This window comes from Mobula hypostoma, chromosome 5 (assembly GCF_963921235.1).
Source record: "Mobula hypostoma chromosome 5, sMobHyp1.1, whole genome shotgun sequence".
NCBI lineage: Eukaryota > Metazoa > Chordata > Chondrichthyes > Myliobatiformes > Myliobatidae > Mobula > Mobula hypostoma.
Window position 1 is genome coordinate 100,608,553 of NC_086101.1, and position 19,364 is coordinate 100,627,916.

The following is a 19,364-nucleotide window of genomic DNA, read 5'->3' on the forward strand; positions in this document are numbered from 1 at the left end:
TGTTTTACTTCAGATTTCCAACATCTGCAGATTTAAAAAGATCCCTGCTTTTGTATGCATGGTTGTTTAAACTCGAAAGAGTTCTTGTAATGTTTGCAACTTGCTTTTATATGACATCTTTAACATGGGAGAACTTCCTAATGTGTTTGCAAGGAATGTTTTCAGACAAATAAAAATGATACTGAAGTAAACAAAGAGGCAGTAACACAGATGGCCCACAACCAAGTTGCTTTTGTGGATTGGTAGGAGTGAAATGATCCAAGAAAAGTATAGAGATGAAGAGGTTTAGAAGCAAATTTTAGTGTTTAGTACTTAGATAGGATCATCAGCCTTTAAGATTCTGCTAGGCATTGATGCCCAGCATGGATAATGACATTTTATTGGTAGCGTCTGTTTTCAATGACAAGGCAAATTTTTCCCTCCATTTTGCATCATCTTTCCTGAACTCTTGTACCCTTTGCTGAGCTTCCGATCGAACTTATCGTTGTCAGATGCTTTCTTGTAGTTAAGATTTATTTTCTGTATTCTCTCTGCTGACTGATTCAGTTACAACCCCAAATGATTGCTTGACAAGAATTCAATTTCGTTCAACACACATAAAGTGCTGGAGGAACACAGCAGGCCAGGCAGCATCTATGGAAAAGAGTAAACAGTCCACGTTTTGGGCTGACATCCTTCAGCAGGACTGGAGAAAAAAAGATGAGAAGTCAGAGTAAGGTGGGGGTAGGGGAGTAGGAAGAAACACATGGTGATAGTTGAAGCCAGGGGAAGGTGGGAGAGGAATGAAGTAAAGAGCTGGGAAGTTGATTGGTGAAAGAGATACAAGGCTGGAGAAGGGGGAATCTGTTAAGAGTAGACAGAAGGCCATAGAAGAAAGAAAATGGGGAGGAGCACCGGACTGAAGTGATGGGCAGATAAGGAGGTAAGGTGAGAGGGAAATGGGAATGGGGGGGTATTACTGTAAGTTAGAGAAATTGAAGTTCATGCCATCAGTTTGGAGGCTACCCAGACAGAATATAAGGTGTTGCGCCTCCAACCTGAGTATGGCCTCATCGCGACATAGAGAAGGCCATGATGGAGATGGAATGGGAATGGGAAGTGGAATTAAAATAGGTGGCAACTGAGAAGTCTTTCTTATTCTGGCAGACAGAGCATAGGTGCTCGTCGAACTGGTCTCCCAATCTGCGTCGGGTCTCACTGATGTACAGGATGCCACACTAGGAGCACCAGGTACAGTAGATGATCCCAGCAGACTGACAGGTGAAATGTTGCCTCACCTGGAAGGACTGTTTGAGGCTCTGAATGGTAGTGAGGGAGGAGGTGTAGGAGCAGGTGTAGCAATTGCTCTGCTTGCAAGGATAAGTACCAGGAGGGAGATCAGTGGGGCGGGATGAGTGGATAAAGGAGTTGTGTAGGGAGTGATCCCTGCAGAAAGCAGAAACTGGGAGTGGGGGGAGGGAAAGATGTGCTTGGTGGTGAGATCCTGTTGAAGAAGGCAGAAGTTGCAGAGAGTTATATGCTGGACACAGAGGCTGGTAGGGTGCAAGGTGAGGACCAGAGGAACCCTATCCTGGGTGGGGTGGTGGGAGGATGGGGTGTGTGAGAAATGGTAGAGAAACATTTGAGGCAGCATTGAATGTGGAGGAAGGGAAGCCACTGTCTTTGATGAAGGAGGACATCTCCTTAGTTCTGGAATGAAAAGCCTTATCCTGAGAGCAGATGTGGTGGAGTCAGATGAATTGAGAGAAGGGGATGGCATTTTTACAAGTATCAGGGTGGGGAGCAGGATCTCCCAGTGGCCACCCATTTTAATTCCACTCCCCATTCCCATTCTATCATGTCAGTCCATGGCCTCTTCTACTGTTGCAATGAGGCCATACTCAGATTGGAGGAGCTATACCTTATATTCCGTTTGGGTAGCCTCCAACCTGATGGCATGAATATCAGTTTCTTGGACTTACAGAAATGCCCACCCTGCTTCACAATTCTCCATTCCCATTTCCCTCTCTCAACTTATCACCTTGCCTGCCAATTACCCCTTCTAGTGCTCCTCTCCCTTTTCTTTCTTCCATGGCCCCGCGCCCTCTCAATCAGACTCTCCTTTCTCCAGCCCTGTATCACTTTCTCCAATGAACTTCCCAGCTCTTTACTTCACCTCTCCCCCTTCCCGGTTTCATCCATCACCTTGTGTTTCTTCCTCCCCTCCCCCCACCATCTTTTCCTGAATCCTCAACTTTTTTTCTTCACTCCTGCTGAAGGGTTTCGGGCCTGAAATGTCGACTGCACTCTTTTCCATTGATGCTGCCTGACCTGCTCAGTTCTTCCAGCAGTTTGTGTGTGTAGCTTGCACATCCAGCCTCTGCAGATTTTCTTTTTTTTTGCATGGTAGAATTGAATTTCAGTGTTTTATTATTATTATTTTACATCATGACTGATTCTTGTGGGTATATTATCTTCTTATATATCCTACTGATGCTGTTGTTTAAAAGGTTGCACTATAATTATTAGAGTGATCACTTTATCTTTTTTGGTAGTTTGGTTTTACAATTGGATTTATTAGAAAATAAAAAATAACACATCCACAGAAAGTTGCCTTTCTCTCCTGATCTTTTCTGAAACCCCTTTTCATTCATTGCTCTCCCATTTCTATATGCTGGGCTAATTGATTCAGATTCAAAGTTGTATTTTATTTTTTACTTCAGGGTTTGTTCATCACTGGCAAGGCAACTATCACTAACTACCGAAAATAGATGGGACAAGCCACCTGTTTAGAATACACTGATTTAATTGGTTTGGCACAGCATTATGGACCAAATAGTTTGTACTTGTACTGTAGTACTCTATATTTTATGTCCTAAGACATAGGGGCAGATATGGATTATTTAGCCCATTGAGTCTGCTCCACCATCCCAGCAGGGCTGACTTATTCTTCCTCTCAACCCCATTCTCCTGCCTTCTTCCTGTAGCTTTTGACACCCTTACTAATTAAGAACCTATCAACCCCCACTTTAAATATACCCAATGACTTGGCCGCCACAGCTGTTTGTGGGAATGAATTGTACAGATTCACTGCTCTCTGGCTGAAGATTTAATTATTGGCTAACTATCCAATAATTAAGGACCTGCTGATTTCCTACAGCATTTTTTGTGTGTTGCTCTAGATTTTCAGCATCTGCAGAACCTCTTGTGTTAATCTATCTCCAGCCTTTCTGCTGAAAGAATTGGGAAGGGAATTCTTGCATTCAGATCATACAAAGTAAACAAGTGATGAAGGATTTCCAGGTCAGGATGATGCACAACATGGAGGGATTCTGCCAGCGTACAACCAAAATTGAGAAAAATAGGCTGTCATTCACAGCTCGTTACATTGGCTATTTACTTGTCCACCACCATTTGTGATTAGATGTGATCTATTGGCTGTACCATCATATAGCTTGGTCTCTCCCATGCAGTCCTGTACTGCTGCTTCACTACTTTGGTCCCTCATTATTTTCCAGATTGTATGTTTCTGCTCTTTCTCAATCTTCTGTTGTTGCTAATCCAGTGGCTTGATTCCACAACCTATGGACTCATTTTCAAGGACTTTATAACTCATGTTCTCAGTATTATTTAAGTTCTTATGATTATTAGTTCTTCTGTATTTGGACAGTTTATCTTGTGCATATTGAATGTTTTAGCAGTCTTTTTATGTAGATTTTTCATTGATTCTATTGTATTTCTTCATTCCAGTGTGAATGCCTGTAGGAAAATTAATCTCAGGGTAGTACATGGTGACATATATGTCCTTTGATAATAAATTTACTTTGAACTTTGAGTTTAGTGGTAGAGTGGAAGAAAGGTCAGGCCATGAGGTTAAGGATTACAGTGGTGCATGTTTCTCATGGATATCCAGCTTTGAGTTGCTAAACCTGTTTTATCCATTTAGTTCAATAGTAGTGATGGGGCTATTAGTTACCTATACTTTCACCACTGCTGTTATGGACCTATTCACCCACCAGCAGCAGACTGGTGAGGATGAGGACAGGGAGCTTTATCCCTCATTGTTATCTTATTATCTGCTGCAGATCCACTGTGGCAACCACATCCTGCAGTGCTTGGCCAGCTCAGTCATCAGTGGTGCTAACAAACCTCTCCTGGTAACGGACATTGAAGTCACTTTATGCCTTTGCTGCCTTTAGTGCTTCTCCAAAATGTTATTCAACATGAAGGAGTTCAGACTCATCTTCAGAAGGACAACACTGGATAAGTGTCCTTGCACATAAGTCTGTTGCCATGAAGAATCATCTCTGTATTTGTGGACTTCAGGAAGGCACAGGTCAACAAGGGAATGAGGAACACAGAATCTCTTGGTGTGCACAGAACAGATGACAGAATCTAGACTCACAACACGTCATCACCAGCCAAGAAGGCACAGAACTCAGAGGCCATTTATTATGAACACCTGAACACCTGCTCATTACTGAAAATATCTAATCAGCCAATCACATGGCAGCAACTCAATGCATAAAAGCATGCAGACATGGTCAAGAGGTTCAGGTGTTGTTCAGACTAAACATCAGACTTGGGAAGAAGTTATATTTGTAACAGAAGCTAAATGAAAGAAAACACAGGAGCTGGGATATTTATGTGACGTTCTATTATATTGGCTCGTGTATGTCTAGGGGAAATCCTGCCCAGCACCTGCCTCAACACTCCCGACAGCGTCGGTCGCCGCCCGAATCAATCCCAAACGTCAATCATCAGCCAGCACACCCAATAAATTTTAACAAATACACTTTATAGATATTACTAATTCTATGATATTAATATAAATTTGATACAGAGAGGAAAGTAATGAAAAAAAGGCGCCAACACTTATCAAAGTCCAAGTTCTTCGCGCGGTACCATTGGAGCTCAATCAAATTCAGACGACCACCCAGATCCTGTCGACTAATGGCTCGGGACCACCCCGGAGTGATCGACCGGAGCCTTTCTGCACGTCCGCGGTCCTCCTTGACTCTCCTCCCGACTCCCCGACAAAAACCCCCGCACGTCCACCGTCCTCCCCGTCTCTCCTCCGACTCCCCCCCAAAAACCCCGTCCACAGTCATATGAGACAGCATTATCACCCGAAAACAAAGCGATACATGACCACCCATTGGTTAATAGCACCCTGCTATCTGTATTAACCCAAGCAACTGTCTAGTTGGAGACTTTCTAGCATTCCTCAGTATAACATAACAAAAGGAGCTATTTTAAATTTAACAAAAAGAAAGACCCCGTACATTTACGTACTTAGTTTTTCATTCCCTTTATGAGGGAACCCCTTATGTGCTCCCTTATGACGTGGTGGCATAATGGCATATGACTTCCATATGCTTCTACATATAATCCATTATGAATGATCTAAACAGAGAATGCTTAATCAAACAACATATTTATTGCATCGTAAATATTAAATTGTCAAGTTTACTCCTAAAGATTAATTGTTGTGGAGGATTTTGTACTCTTGTAGGATGACATCTTTCCTGACAGGGGGCTTTCACTCTGCTTGGCTGTAAAGCAGTCACAAGATCTAGGGCCTTCCCAGTGGTGGTTGTGGGAGCTGACAATGAGATTGCAGGATACTTTTATGTGTTCTGACAACTCTGGATACCTTCCTTATAGTCATAGAAAAGTACAGCACAGAAACAGCCCTTTCAGCCCATCTAGTCCATGCTGAACCATTTAAACTGCCTAGTCCCACTGACCTGCACCCAGACCATAGCCTTCCATACCCCTACCATCCATGAACCTAGCCAAACTTCTCTTAAACGTTGAAATTGAGCTTGCATTCACCACTTGCACTGGCAGCTTGTTCCATAATCTCATGACCTACTGAGTGAAGAAGTTTCCCTTTATATTCCCCCTAAACATTTCACATTTCACCCTTAACCCATGATCTCTAGTTGTAGTCCCACCCACCCTCGGCAGAAAAAGTTTGCTCACTTTACCCTATATATCCCCCTCATAATTTGTCATACCTCTGCCAAATCTTCCCTCAATCCTCTATGTTCCAAGGAATGAAGTCCTAACCTATTCAATCCTTCCTTATAACTCATGTCCTCCAATCCTGGCAACATCCTTGTAAATTTTCTCTGTACTCTTAGCGCAAACTCTCTACAGCGTTAAAGCACAACAAAGACGCATTCCCCAGATTAACATAACAAAGTCGCCATTTTAAATGTAACAAAAGAAAGACCCCGTACACTCCCCCCACCACAAAAAGTCATGCCCTCATGACGTTAACAGAGCTCACCAGTGCTCCTTGTAAAACACAAAACCCAATCCAGGTGCATAAAGCAGTGACATAACTTTGCAGGGCAGTAGAGATCACACCCTGCTCTCCCGGCGCTATATAAGTTAGTCTCTCCGGGGGATGCCTACTCCTCTGAGGCCTCCGTACTTCCTCTGCTGACTCTCCCTGTTCAGACACCCCAGGTGACCCCCCGGGCCTATCTGTCGGACCCTCCCCCTCACTGGGACCCCTGCCCCTGTGAGCCCTCTGGCTCAGGTTCTGGCTCCACCCTCTCCTCCCCCAATCCCGGCTGTAACACAGGCGGCTCTGCAACACCCTCCCCCAATCCCGGCTGTAACACAGGCGGCTCTGCAACTCCCTCCCCCAATCCCGGCTGTAACACAGGCGGCTCTGCAACACCCTCCCCCAATCCCGGCTGTAACACAGGCGGCTCTGCAACACCCTCCCCCAATCCCGGCTGTAATACAGGCGGCTCTGCAACTCCCTCCCCCAATCCCGGCTGTAATACAGGCGGCTCTGCAACACCCTCCCCCAATCCCGGCTGTAATACAGGCGGCTCTGCAACACCCTCCCCCAATCCCGGCTGTAATACAGGCGGCTCTGCAACACCCTCCCTCGGTTCCCCTGACTCAGTGATGGAAGGGCCAGGAGTCTCTTCTCCCGGCACCGGGGAATCAGCGAACGGAAGCAGGTACCACACGTCCGAATCATCGTCTTCCAATGACGTATCCCTTCTCGAGGTGGGGACCGGCCCCGTTTTCTTCGCAGCGGGCTCTTCCCTCGCCCCGCGCCCTCGCAGAGTCCTCGTACTAGGAGTAAACTCCCATTCGGGCTCTGGGTCCATCTTCACCTCTCGACCCAGAGGCAACAGGTGGTTCCGATGGAGTACCTTGACAGGCCCCTGCCCGTCCTCGGGTCTCACCCAGTAAACCGGGAGATTCGGCATCTGACTCTCCACCACATAGGGGGTGGCTGCCCAACAGTCCGCCAACTTGTGCTTACCAGGTAGTTCTAAATTCCGGATAAGGACTCGGTCTCCCGGCAATAGCTGGACGAACTTTACCTTCTGATCATACCTCCTTTTATTCCGCTGGTTCTGTTTGGTGGCTGCCGCCTCAGCCAACTCGTACGCCCTTTTCAACTCTCTCCTCATATCGGACACGTACTTCAGACACGGCTTCGAAGGTATTTCCCCCGCTTCAGTCCCAAACACAGATCAATGGGCAACCTCGCTTCCCGTCCGAACATCAGATAATAGGGCGAGTACCCCGTAGCATCATTGCGAGTACAATTGTAACAATGAACCAAATGGGCAATGTGTTGACTCCACTTACTCTTCTGTCCAATCTCCAAGGTGCCGAGCATGTCCAGCAGGGTTCGGTTAAACCTCTCGGGTTGAGGATCACCCTGTGGGTGATAGGGGGTGGTTCTGGACTTTTCAACCCCAAGCACACCCAGTAATTCATGGATAAGCCTGCTCTCGAAGTCCCGTCCCTGATCACTATGGATTCACCGGGGGAGGCCATAATGAACAAAGTACTTCTCCCATAACACCTTCGTCACTGTAGTCACTTTCTGATCCTTAGTGGGAAAAGCCTGCGCATATCTAGTGTAGTGATCCATGATGACTAAGACATTCGCGGTATTGCTGGTGTCCGGCTCAATAGACAGGAAATCCATATACACCAGGTCCATGGGTCCCGCACTCTGCAAGTGGGATAACGGGGCCGCCTGCGCAGGCAGGGTCTTCCTCCTGATGCAACGGCTACAGGTCTTACAGTATTCTTCCACCTCCCCCCTCATCCGGGGCCAGTAAAACCGTCCTTGACTAATCCATAGGTCTTCTCTACCCCTAAGTGCCCGGAATCATCATGTAGAGCCTGGAGCACAGTCTTCTGATACTTCTCAGGCATGACCAGCTGCCAGCGCCGGGGGTGGTCCGGAGGCGACGTGAGCCGGTACAGGACGTGGTTCTTCAGCTTCAACCGGGGCCACTCCTTCAGTAGTAGGGGAACGGAGGCATGTTTCGCCTTCTCCACCTGCCCCATATCACCCCGGCTAACCGCGTACCAGATAGTGCCGATGCTTGGGTCATCACGCTGGGCCGCCTCTACTTCCTGGGGATTCAACTCCGGCAGCTGCCTGTTCCTCAGAGCAGTCACATTACAGTAAACAGTGGGCAGCGCGTCATCGTCAGCCCCCAGTTGATCTACTGCCCGATCCGTTCCTATCTGTGCTCCTACTTCCCCGTCACTCCCAACTTGACACATGGCCTTTACTCCCAGGGCAGGGACACTCTTCCACTCCTCGGCCGTGCCCGACTCGTCGTGCGCCCGACGAGACAGGGCATCTGCATCGATGTTCCGACTCCCCGGGCGGTACTTCAGGCTGAACTCATAGGCAGACAAGACCGCTAACCACCGGTGCCCAGTAGCGTCCAGCTTCGCCGAGGTCAGGATATAAGTGAGGGGTTTGTTGTCAGTTCTCACCTCAAACTGGGCCCCGTATAGGTAGTTACTCAACTTGTCCACCACTGCCCACTTCAACGCCAAGAACTGCAGCTTGTGAGTGGGATAGTTTCTCTCAGATGGCGACAAGCTCCGACTGACAAATGCCACCGGCCTCAGTCCGTTGCCCTGTTCCTGGTACAGGACAGCCCCCAGACCCTCATGACTGGCATCACTGTGTAGAACATACGGCTTCTGGGGATCAGCAAAAGCCAACACCGGGGCCTGTGTCAGCGCCCTTTTCAGAGATTGGAATGCCTCCTCACACTGAGCATTCCACCTCAATCCAAACAGCTCCGCCAGGTTCATGTATCCTTCTACCCCCAGTCCTCAGTCTCCCTTCCTTTTCTTCTCCACAGGTGGATAACCACACAACAGCTGGTTCAATGGGTGACTCTTTTCGCATATCCTTTCACGAATCGTCGGTAATATCCGCAAACCCCAAAAACGAGCATAAGGAGCTCACCTTCTGGGGTCTCGGCCAGGTGGTTACTGCGGCTATCTTACCTGGACCAGTGGCCACTCCATTTCGCGAGATTATGTGTCCGATATAGCTGACCGACGTCTTACAGAACTGACATTTATCTGGGGAAAGTTTTAATCCTTCCTCCTTCAGCCGACTCAGCACCTTCAGCAGCCGCTCCTCATGTTCCTCCAACGTAGATCCAAACACTATCAGATCGTCCAGGTACACCAATACCTCCAGCAGGTTCATGTCCCCCACTGTCCGCTCCATGAGCCGCTGGAAGGTGGCTGGGGCCCCCGAGATGCCTTGGGGCATTCGTTCGAAGTGGAAAAACCCCAGGGGACAGATAAAGGCTGTCTTCTCCTTATCAGTCCCGCTCATCAGAATCTGGTAATACCCACTCCGCAAATCCCATACGCTAAACCACTGCGCCCCACTCAAACAGGCCAATGTGTCTTCCACCCTCGGGACCGTATATTGGTCGGGAACAGTGCGCCGGTTCAGGGTCCTGTAGTCCACACACATGTGTACCTTCCCACTTTTCTTCCTTGCCACCACTATGGGGGACGCATAGGGGCTTCGGACCTCCGCGATAATCCCTGCATCCTTCAACTGCCGCAAGTGCTGTTGCACATCTTCCACATCTGCTGGGGCCAACCGCCGCGACCTCTCCCTAAACGGGGTGTCATTTGTCACCCGAATGGTGTGCCGAGTGCTCTTAGAACACCCTACATCAAACTCATCCTGAGAAAAGACACCCCCTAACTTCAGCATCTTCTCCACCAGCCTGCTGTTATACGCCGGCAGTACAGGGAAGCCTTCCAAATTAAAGGCCTCCTTGGTCAACCCCCAGTTCTCCAATAGTTTTCCTCCAGTGGGCTTCACGGGGGCGCTGGATATCACCGTCACCAGGAACAAGTACGCGAGGGGCATCCCGCGCTTAAAGGTGATCTTCCACTCCATTATGTTCCTTACCATCACCCCCATCCGCCGTGCCTGTACAGCTGAGGGCCTCTGCAATTCAGGTCTCACCAGCGCCCCAGCCGGGAACCGGGACTCCCCTTCCAGGTCGTCTGGGGCGTCTACTAACAGGGCCTCGCCTGCCGGTACTCCAGGGAATCTGGGGGTCCCCATCACTAATGCCGCCTCCCCTGGCCGTATCACCTTAGGCCTCGCCTAAGTGCACCACACCGTCTCTCGTTTGCACTCAGGATCCAGCCCCCGGGGGGTCACCCACTCCTTCATACACTGCTCGGAACACTGGCTGTACCGAGAGGGTCTCCAGAAAGTTCTCCCCCGCCTTCTCCTTACAGGCTTCCAAGAGCCGTCGCACCAGAGGGGATTTAGTCCCCACTAGCAGGGCAGCACCACCGGTTTCCACCGGGTCCGGACAGACCAACACCAGCGTCTCAAAGGCTTCCGACACTCCCACATCTCCCTCCGAAAATTCCAATCTCACTGACAAGTACCCATCGTACGGATAATCACCATCACTTATGTTCCAATAACGGAGTTACTGGCAAATGCTTCAGATATTTGTTGTAAAACGACCGGTACAGTAAGGTAACCTGCGACCCAGTGTCAAGGATTGCTTTCGCAAAGATTCCCCCTATCCGTAGGGACACGCTGGAACGGGGTCCCACCAGTCCATCCAGAATTTGGGCTTGTTCTTTCTGGGGTTCCATAGTTGTTTTCTGGGAACGTGTTCCTCCCGAGACTCCAGTCCGTTCCCTCACTGAGCCTCTCCTAAGTTTCCCGACACCTCGCCTCTCACAATCCCTCCGCTTCCCCACAGCTGTAGCACACCCCCGGCCACTCACATTCCCACCAGAAATGCCCCTCTCTCCCACAGTTATAGCACCCGCTACCCGCCGCCTCTCTCCTCCCAATATGCCCCCCCCCCGGGGACCCCTTGGATTTCTATGATCTCACCCTGGCTACCACCTCCTGAACCGCTGAAGACCGTCCCTGAGGGTCCGAGCCCCCTGGTCGGCCCGAAGCACACTCCTCTGCCCATACCTCTCTAATCAGCTGCCCGAATGATGGAGGGGGGCTCCACTTAAATGAGTGCCAGATACTCCAAGCCACCCTGTCATCCTCCCGGGAACCTCTACATATCTGGCTCATCCTCAGCTTCGCCACTTCGTCCTCCCTCACTACCCCTCGTCGCAGCAACTCCGTAAGCCTCCCTTCCAGCCGGAAAACGTATTCTGAGAGCTTTTCCCCTCTTCTCTGCCCCATTTGTTGAAACTCCGCTAAATGCCGCCAGGGATCCCCTGACAGTCCAAACACTTCATCCAAAACGTCCAAACACTCCGATAGGGAAGCCAAGGGGCGTGCCGCTCTCAGATCGCGGACCACCCGGGCCGCCCCGCCCCTTAAGCTTTCCACCAATCGCTGTCTCTTTTCCTCATCGGAAACTGGCCACACTTCTAACAACTGGGATGTATCCTCAACCCAGGTCTCATATTCCTCCTCCCCTTCCGGGGTGGGCCTGGCTCCCGAGAAAATTCTCAGCTTCAGGCGGCGCCCCTCAACCCTTCTCGCCAGGGAGGTAATGGCAGCCGTTAACTCGGCAGTCTCATCAAGCCCATGGGGGCGGGGCCTGACCAAACCTTCCCACTCCACACCTCCACCCCTGGCTACTGGCACCTCCCTTGGGGCCTCATCTAGCTCCTCCTCCGGCACCTCCTCACTTTCGTTCTCCGGGAGGGTGTGGAGACCCCACAGCCCTGCCTCCCCCTGGCCGTGGACTGTCACTGGTAGTTCCAAAGTCATGACGTCGGCACTCGTCCGAACCAACATCCAGCTGGCCTCCAGTTCTTTCCCACCCATTCTAGCTACAAGTTCTACCTGCCCGATACCTTTAATCAAACTCAACCCTCGCACCAGTACCTCTGCCGGAATGCGATAATCGACCCCACTTAACACACACGCATGATTCACCGGTACCTCCTCCAATTCACACCAACTGACTATCTTATCTCGATCCATCTTCGCACCACTTAACGCGACTACTATTACAGCTTTACCGAAAGTCCAAATCCCGGACAAGCCCCCACTTGTAACATTGCATTATATTGGCTCGTGTATGTCTAGGGGAAATCCCGCCCAGCACCTGCTTCAACACTCCCCTCAGGGTCGGTCGCCGCCCAAATCAATCACAAACATCAATCATCAGCCAGCACACCCAGTAAATTTTAACAAATACACTTTATAGATATTACTAATTCTATGACATTAATATACATTTGATACAGAGAGGAAAGTAATGAAAAAAAGGTGCCAACACTTATCAAAGTCCAAGTTCTTCGCGCGCTACCGCTGGAGCTCAATCGAATTCTGACGACCACCCGGACCCCGTCGACTCGCGGCTCGGGACCACCCGGACCCCGTCGACTCGCGGCTCGGGACCACCTGGAGTGATCGGCCGGAGCCTTTCCGCACGTCCGCCGTCCTCTCCGTCTCTCCTCCGACTCCCCGTCAAAAACCTCCGTCCAAAGTCATATGATACAGCATGGTATCCGAAAACAAAACGATACATGACCACCCATTGGTTAATAGCACCCTGCTATCTGTATTAACCCAAGCAACTGTCTAGTTAGAGACTTTCTAACATTCCTCAGTATAACATAACAAAAGAAGCTATTTTAAATTTAACAAAAAGAAAGACCCCGTACATTTACGTACTTAGTTTTTCATTCCCTTTATGAGGGAACCCCTTATGTGCTCCCTTATGACGTGGTGGCATAATGGCATATGACTTCCATATGCTTCTACATATAATCCATTATGAATGATCTAAACAGAGAATGCTTAATCAAACAACATATTTATTGCATCGTAAATATTAAATTGTCAAGTTTACTCCTAAAGATTAATTGTTGTGGAGGATTTTGTACTCTTGTAGGATGACATCTTTCCTGACAGGGGGCTTTCACTCTGCTTGGCTGTAAAGCAATCACAAGATCTAGGGCCTTCCCAGTGGTGGTTGTGGGAGCTGACAATGAGATTGCAGGATACTTTTATGTGTTCTGACAACTCTGGATACCTTCCTTATAGTCATAGAAAAGTACAGCACAGAAACAGCCCTTTCAGCCCATCTAGTCCATGCTGAACCATTTAAACTGCCTAGTCCCACTGACCTGCACCCAGACCATAGCCTTCCATACCCCTACCATCCATGAACCTAGCCAAACTTCTCTTAAACGTTGAAATTGAGCTTGCATTCACCACTTGCACTGGCAGCTTGTTCCACAATCTCATGACCTACTGAGTGAAGAAGTTTCCCTTTATATTCCCCCTAAACATTTCACATTTCACCCTTAACCCATGATCTCTAGTTGTAGTCCCACCCACCCTCGGCAGAAAAAGTTTGCTCACTTTACCCTATATATCCCCCTCATAATTTGTCATACCTCTGCCAAATCTTCCCTCAATCCTCTATGTTCCAAGGAATGAAGTCCTAACCTATTCAATCCTTCCTTATAACTCATGTCCTCCAATCCTGGCAACATCCTTGTAAATTTTCTCTGTACTCTTTCAACATATTTTGAATTTTGCTGTACATAGGTAACCAAATCTGAACACAATAACCCAAATTAGGTCTCACCAATGTCTTATACAACTTCAACATAACATCACATCTCCTGTACTCAATATTTTGATTTATAAGGGCCAATGTGCCAAAAGCTTTTTTTTACAACTCTATCTGTGACACCACTTTTATTGAATTATGTAACAGTATTCCCATATCCCTTTGTTGAAGTACATGCCTCAGTGTCCTACTATTCACTGTGTAAGACCTACCCAGATTGATCCTACCAAAGTACAACACCTCACATTCGTCTGCATTCAATTCCATCTGCCATTTTCAGTCCATTTTGCGAGCTGGTCCAGATCCCGCTGCAAGCTTTGATAGTCTTCCTCACTGTCCATTTCACCCCCAATCTCGGTGTCATCTACAAATTTTCTGACCCAGTTTACCACATTATCATCCACATCATTGATATAGATGACAAACTACAAAGGACCCATCACCGATATCTTCAGCACTCCTCTAGTCACATGACTCCAGTCAGAGAGGCAACCATTTACTACCCCTCTCTGGTTTCTGCCACAAAACTAACCTCCAATCAAATTTACTACCTCATCTTGAACGCTGAGCAATTGAACCTTCTTGACTAACCTCCCATGTGGGACTTTGTCAAATGGCTTGGAGAAGTGATTGAAGACAATATCCACTGTATTGCCTTCATCAAGTTTTCTGATAACATCCTTTAAAAATTCTTAAAGTTTGGTTAGACATGACTTACCATGTACAAAGTCATGCTGACTACCTCTAATTACTCACTGTCTATCCAAATACTCATATATACGGTCTCTTCGAATGCCTTCCAATAACATTCCCACTACTGACATCAGGGCCACTAGCCTATAATTTCCTGGATTATTAAACAGCAGAACAACATTAGCTATTCTCTGGTACCTCACCTGTTACTAAGGTTGATATAAATATCTCTGCTTCGGCCCCTGTAATATTTGCACTTGCCTCCTACAGTGACCGGGGGAGCACTTTGTTAAGCCCTGGGGATTTATCCACTTCAATTTGCTTCAAGACATCAAACAGCTCCTCCTCTGTAATCTGTATAGGGTCCATGATATTGTTGCTGCTTTGCCTTACTTCTATAGACTCCTCGTCCATCTTCCAAGTAAATACAAATGCAAAAAATCTAATTAAGATCTCCCCCATCTCTTTAGACTCCATGCATAGATTACCATTCTGATCTTCCAGAGGACCAATTTTGGCCCATGCTATCTCTTGCTCTGATCATAACTGTAGAATCCCTGAGGACTCTCCTTCACCCTGTCTGCTGGGGAAACCTCACGTCTTCGTTTAGCCCTCCTGATTTATTTCTTAACTATTCACTTGCATTTCTTATATCTCATTTATTCCTACTTGCCAATACCTGTTCCGCACCTCCATTTTTTTCTTAACCAGGGCCTCCAAGGTTCCCTGAACCTGGTATCTTGTATTCTTCTCTAACAATTGACTCTATCCTCTGCAACTGATCAAAGTGCTGTCTTGAAGAAACATCAGACATAATCTTCACTGTGTAGGAGAGTGGTCCAGTTCAGTTCTTAATCTTTCCAGATACCCACTTTTGATAATCTCTGTGGTCCTTCGCCAGGACTCTTGGTCCAGGAGTGAAACATCAGAGCTCCTTGTTTGAGGAGCTCTTAATTTGTCTCAGGTGTTGTCCTGCATACACCTTCTGAGATTGGTTTGATGATATGCACAAGGAATGACCCAGGATGAGCGTAGCTGGTGAGTTGTTGCTTGTGGAGTGTACTGTATTGCAGTATGCTAGGAGGAAATTAGTAAGCTTCTGATTCAGTATTATAATGTATTCTGCTGTGTTCTTTAGGCAAACTTTCCACCATTTGCAGATGTAATATGTTTTACTCAGGAATGACTCAAATGGTTTTGCACATACTGTGTGTGTTGTCACTGACTAAGTGTTCTGAACAACAGTCTTTGAGAAAAGGTTTTTCAACACATCAGCTGTGTGCTAGGCTGTAGTGGAGGCTATTGGGAACTCTTCTAGCCACTTTGTAGGTGCATACACTGTACCAATAAATTTGTGCCTATGAATGGTCCAACAAAATCCACATGAATCCTCTGACAGGGTAATGCAGACTACTCCCAGGGATGCAGAGTACCTTCTTTTGGCATCTTCTAGACATGTTGCCATGCTGAAAAGTGCATAGCAAGCTGCTTGATCTGCTAATCTATCCCAGGCCACCAGACAAAGATTTGAGCCAATACATTCATCTTGACCACACCTAGATGATCCACCAACACTTTAGCTCTTATCTTGGATGGTACAACAACTCTCAATACCACATGAGGTAATCTCCATTAAGAGCAAGTTCATCAAGCACTGGTAAAAAAGGGAGAACTTGGACTTCTGCTCCATATCCTCACCATTTTGAGTTGTCATATAAACCTGAGATAGCGTGCGGTTGTTTCAGGTTTCCCATTTGATCATCTCTGCTATAATAGGGAGACGTTTGATTTGCATTAAGGCAAGTACCTCAAGAGTTCTGTATTCTTTTGTAATTTTTTCCAGTATTTCCTTTTTCAAGAGTAAATGGGACAATCCATCAGCATTTCCATGGTTAGTTGTTTTCTTGAATTCGATCTTGTAATTGTGTCCTGCAAGAAGCAGAGCCCATCTCTGCCTCCGTGCTGGAACACACTTCTGTGGATTGAAAATAGACACCAGTGGTTCATAAACAGTACAGAAATGAGGGTAAACACTCTGTCATGCAGGTACTGGTTGAAACCTTTAACACCCCAAACCAGAATCAAGGCCTATCTGTCAATATGTGCATAAATTTTCTCTGCAGTAGTAAGGGAACATAATGCAAAGACGATGGGGCATTCACTTCCATCACTCATAATATGTGACATGTTCGTAAGGATCCAATGAAGCTTGGAAAGAATTCCTTCAGCCTTCATGAGATCTAGCTCACTGGCTCCTTTATTATGGATAATATAAGGAATCAAGACAGTCTTTGTAAAACTTGAGTGTGGTATTTTCATTTAAGACTGTTTTCCCTTTGATATATTTGAGTTTCCCAATGCCATCCATGACTTTCAGTTAACTCTAATGCAGGGGACGTGGCATGCAAACAGTGGATGGATTTACAATCACGTTTTGGTTTTCTCTGCCAATCATGGCCCACAATACTGATCGTTCTGTTTTTACAACATACAAACCCAATGTGTCTTTTTGTTTGTTGTATTTCATTGTTCTGAATATCATTCCCATGGGAACTATCTTTTTTCCAGTATAAGTTCCTAGTTGGATATGTCATTTTGTGGAATGACTGAAATGGCCGAGCCCATTTTAATGAATTTACCATCAGTTCTGTTGTAAATCATATTGCTTGTCTCCTGTTAGTTTTCATATTGTAAATCTCAAGGCTACTCAGTCCTGTGTCGCTCTCATCATTATCAGATTTTTTGTCAAACACATGCAGATTAGTGCTCTTTCAGAAAGTGCATCTTTTTATCTTTTTCTCTTCCCTGGGCAGTCATTTATTTTGTCTGCCCGACATGTTCTTTGTATGAGTCCTACTTTGTTGCATTTTCTGCAAGTTTTGTGTTTAAACCTTCCTTGGTCTGTTGTATGTGAACCCCTGCCACAGCAGTAACACAATTTGTTAGGTCAGGCTGGTTTCTGTTTAAACCTTGCAATTTTGTTCACACTCACTTTCATTCCTGACTGCAGCTCAGTTGTGTCCCTGGCTGCTGTTTCCATTGATACAATGATTTCAACTGCTTTTTTGAAAATGTGAGTTCTGCTTCAGATAGAAATAATTTTTGAGCGCTTTCTTGTAAGATTCCACAAACTAAATTATCCCTCAGTGACTAAATGATTAAATTCATCACTTAACTGACAATGCTTGGGCAATTTCTTCTATTCAGCCATGAAAGCTTAAATGGCTTCCCATTCATTTTGATTCTGCTTATGAAACCTAAAGTATTTTGCATTCAACAATAATTTTGGTTCTAAATTTTCCTGCATTACGTTTACAATATCAGCAAACCTCATTTCAGCTGTTTTGTTTGGCGCAGTTATAATTCTAAGCAAACTGTATGCGTTTCCATCAATTGCACTCAGCAAAACTGGTTTTTCATTAGCTATTTATTTCATTTACATCAAAATACTGTTCAATATATGTCATCCAGTTATCTGTTGTGCAATCAAACATGTCTATCTTCCTGATAAAGGCGGTCATTGTTTCAGTTTTTTCATATTATTATCACTTGATATTAACTGTTTATGAACCCATGGCTGTACTCATTGCTTTTAATTTAGTCAGTTTTCTGCCTTTTTTTAAAAACACAAATGTTTCTCTCCTCTTCTGAAGTACAACATGCTGCACTTCAATAGGCAGGCAATCGTCTTGGATTCATTTAAGAACTTTTTCATTGCAACTGCTATGTTTTATAACTCCAGAAACTACACAAAACAGAAGCACAGGAGCAGGGATACTTATCTACTTGGTTTTTGTTTTCCTTTTTTTTTAGTGAAGCACTGACATGGTGGAATAATGACATATATCATTCATGCATAGCAGTCTCTGGAATTTACAGAGAATAGTGCAAAAAACAAACAAACAAACAAAAAGTAAATCCATGGAGCAGCAGTTCTATGGGCATGTTAATAAATAAGGTCAGGGAAGAATAGTCAGATGTTTCAAACTGGCAGGAAGGTGACAGTAACTCAGATAACCACATTGCAACAGAGGTATGCAGAAGAGCATCTCTGAATGCATAACATCTCGTACCTCGAAGGGGATGGGCTACTACAACATGTACATACACTCAATGGTCACTTTTCTAGATACAGGAGGTACTTCATGAAGTGGTCACCTCCAAGTAATCTTTTCCTCCATTAGGGAATACGAAAATTTAGAGTTCATGTTGGTATTTAAGGTAAACACAAAAGCTACCAACTGCACACTTTTAATCAGTCAGTGATAATATACTTCCAATTAAAAGGGGATATCTGCAGGTATACTTTAAAATAATGTGGCAATAGTGTGTTTTTATGACACATGTATCTTTTTGATATCCAATGGCAACCATATGGCAAGATTTCAACAGCTGGAAAGCAGTTCAGTTTTCCAGCTGACTGGGTAAAATACTCCCACCAAATTTTGATCAGAAACACCATGTTCATTATTCTAGATATTGTTTGTTGTGACATCTGTTGCGGGGTGGATGAAATCACCGGAGAGACAGAGCTACTGGTAGGTACAAAGCAGCTTCTTTATTCGACAAAACAAGGTACAGCAGGAATCATACGGATGGAGACACTTGCGGTGGAAAGGTCTGCTAGCCCAATGTGGGCTCGATATTTATTTGCTAAACACAAAGGGCAATCCCTATTTACAAAGTTATAGACAATGCATAGACAATGCTTCCTTTTGAAACTACATACAAAACATCACACCTTCTGACTTCATCCTTTCCTCCTGACACTCACATGTCTGGGTTGGTACTCATAGCCTTTGGGAATGCAAGTTAAATTCGCAA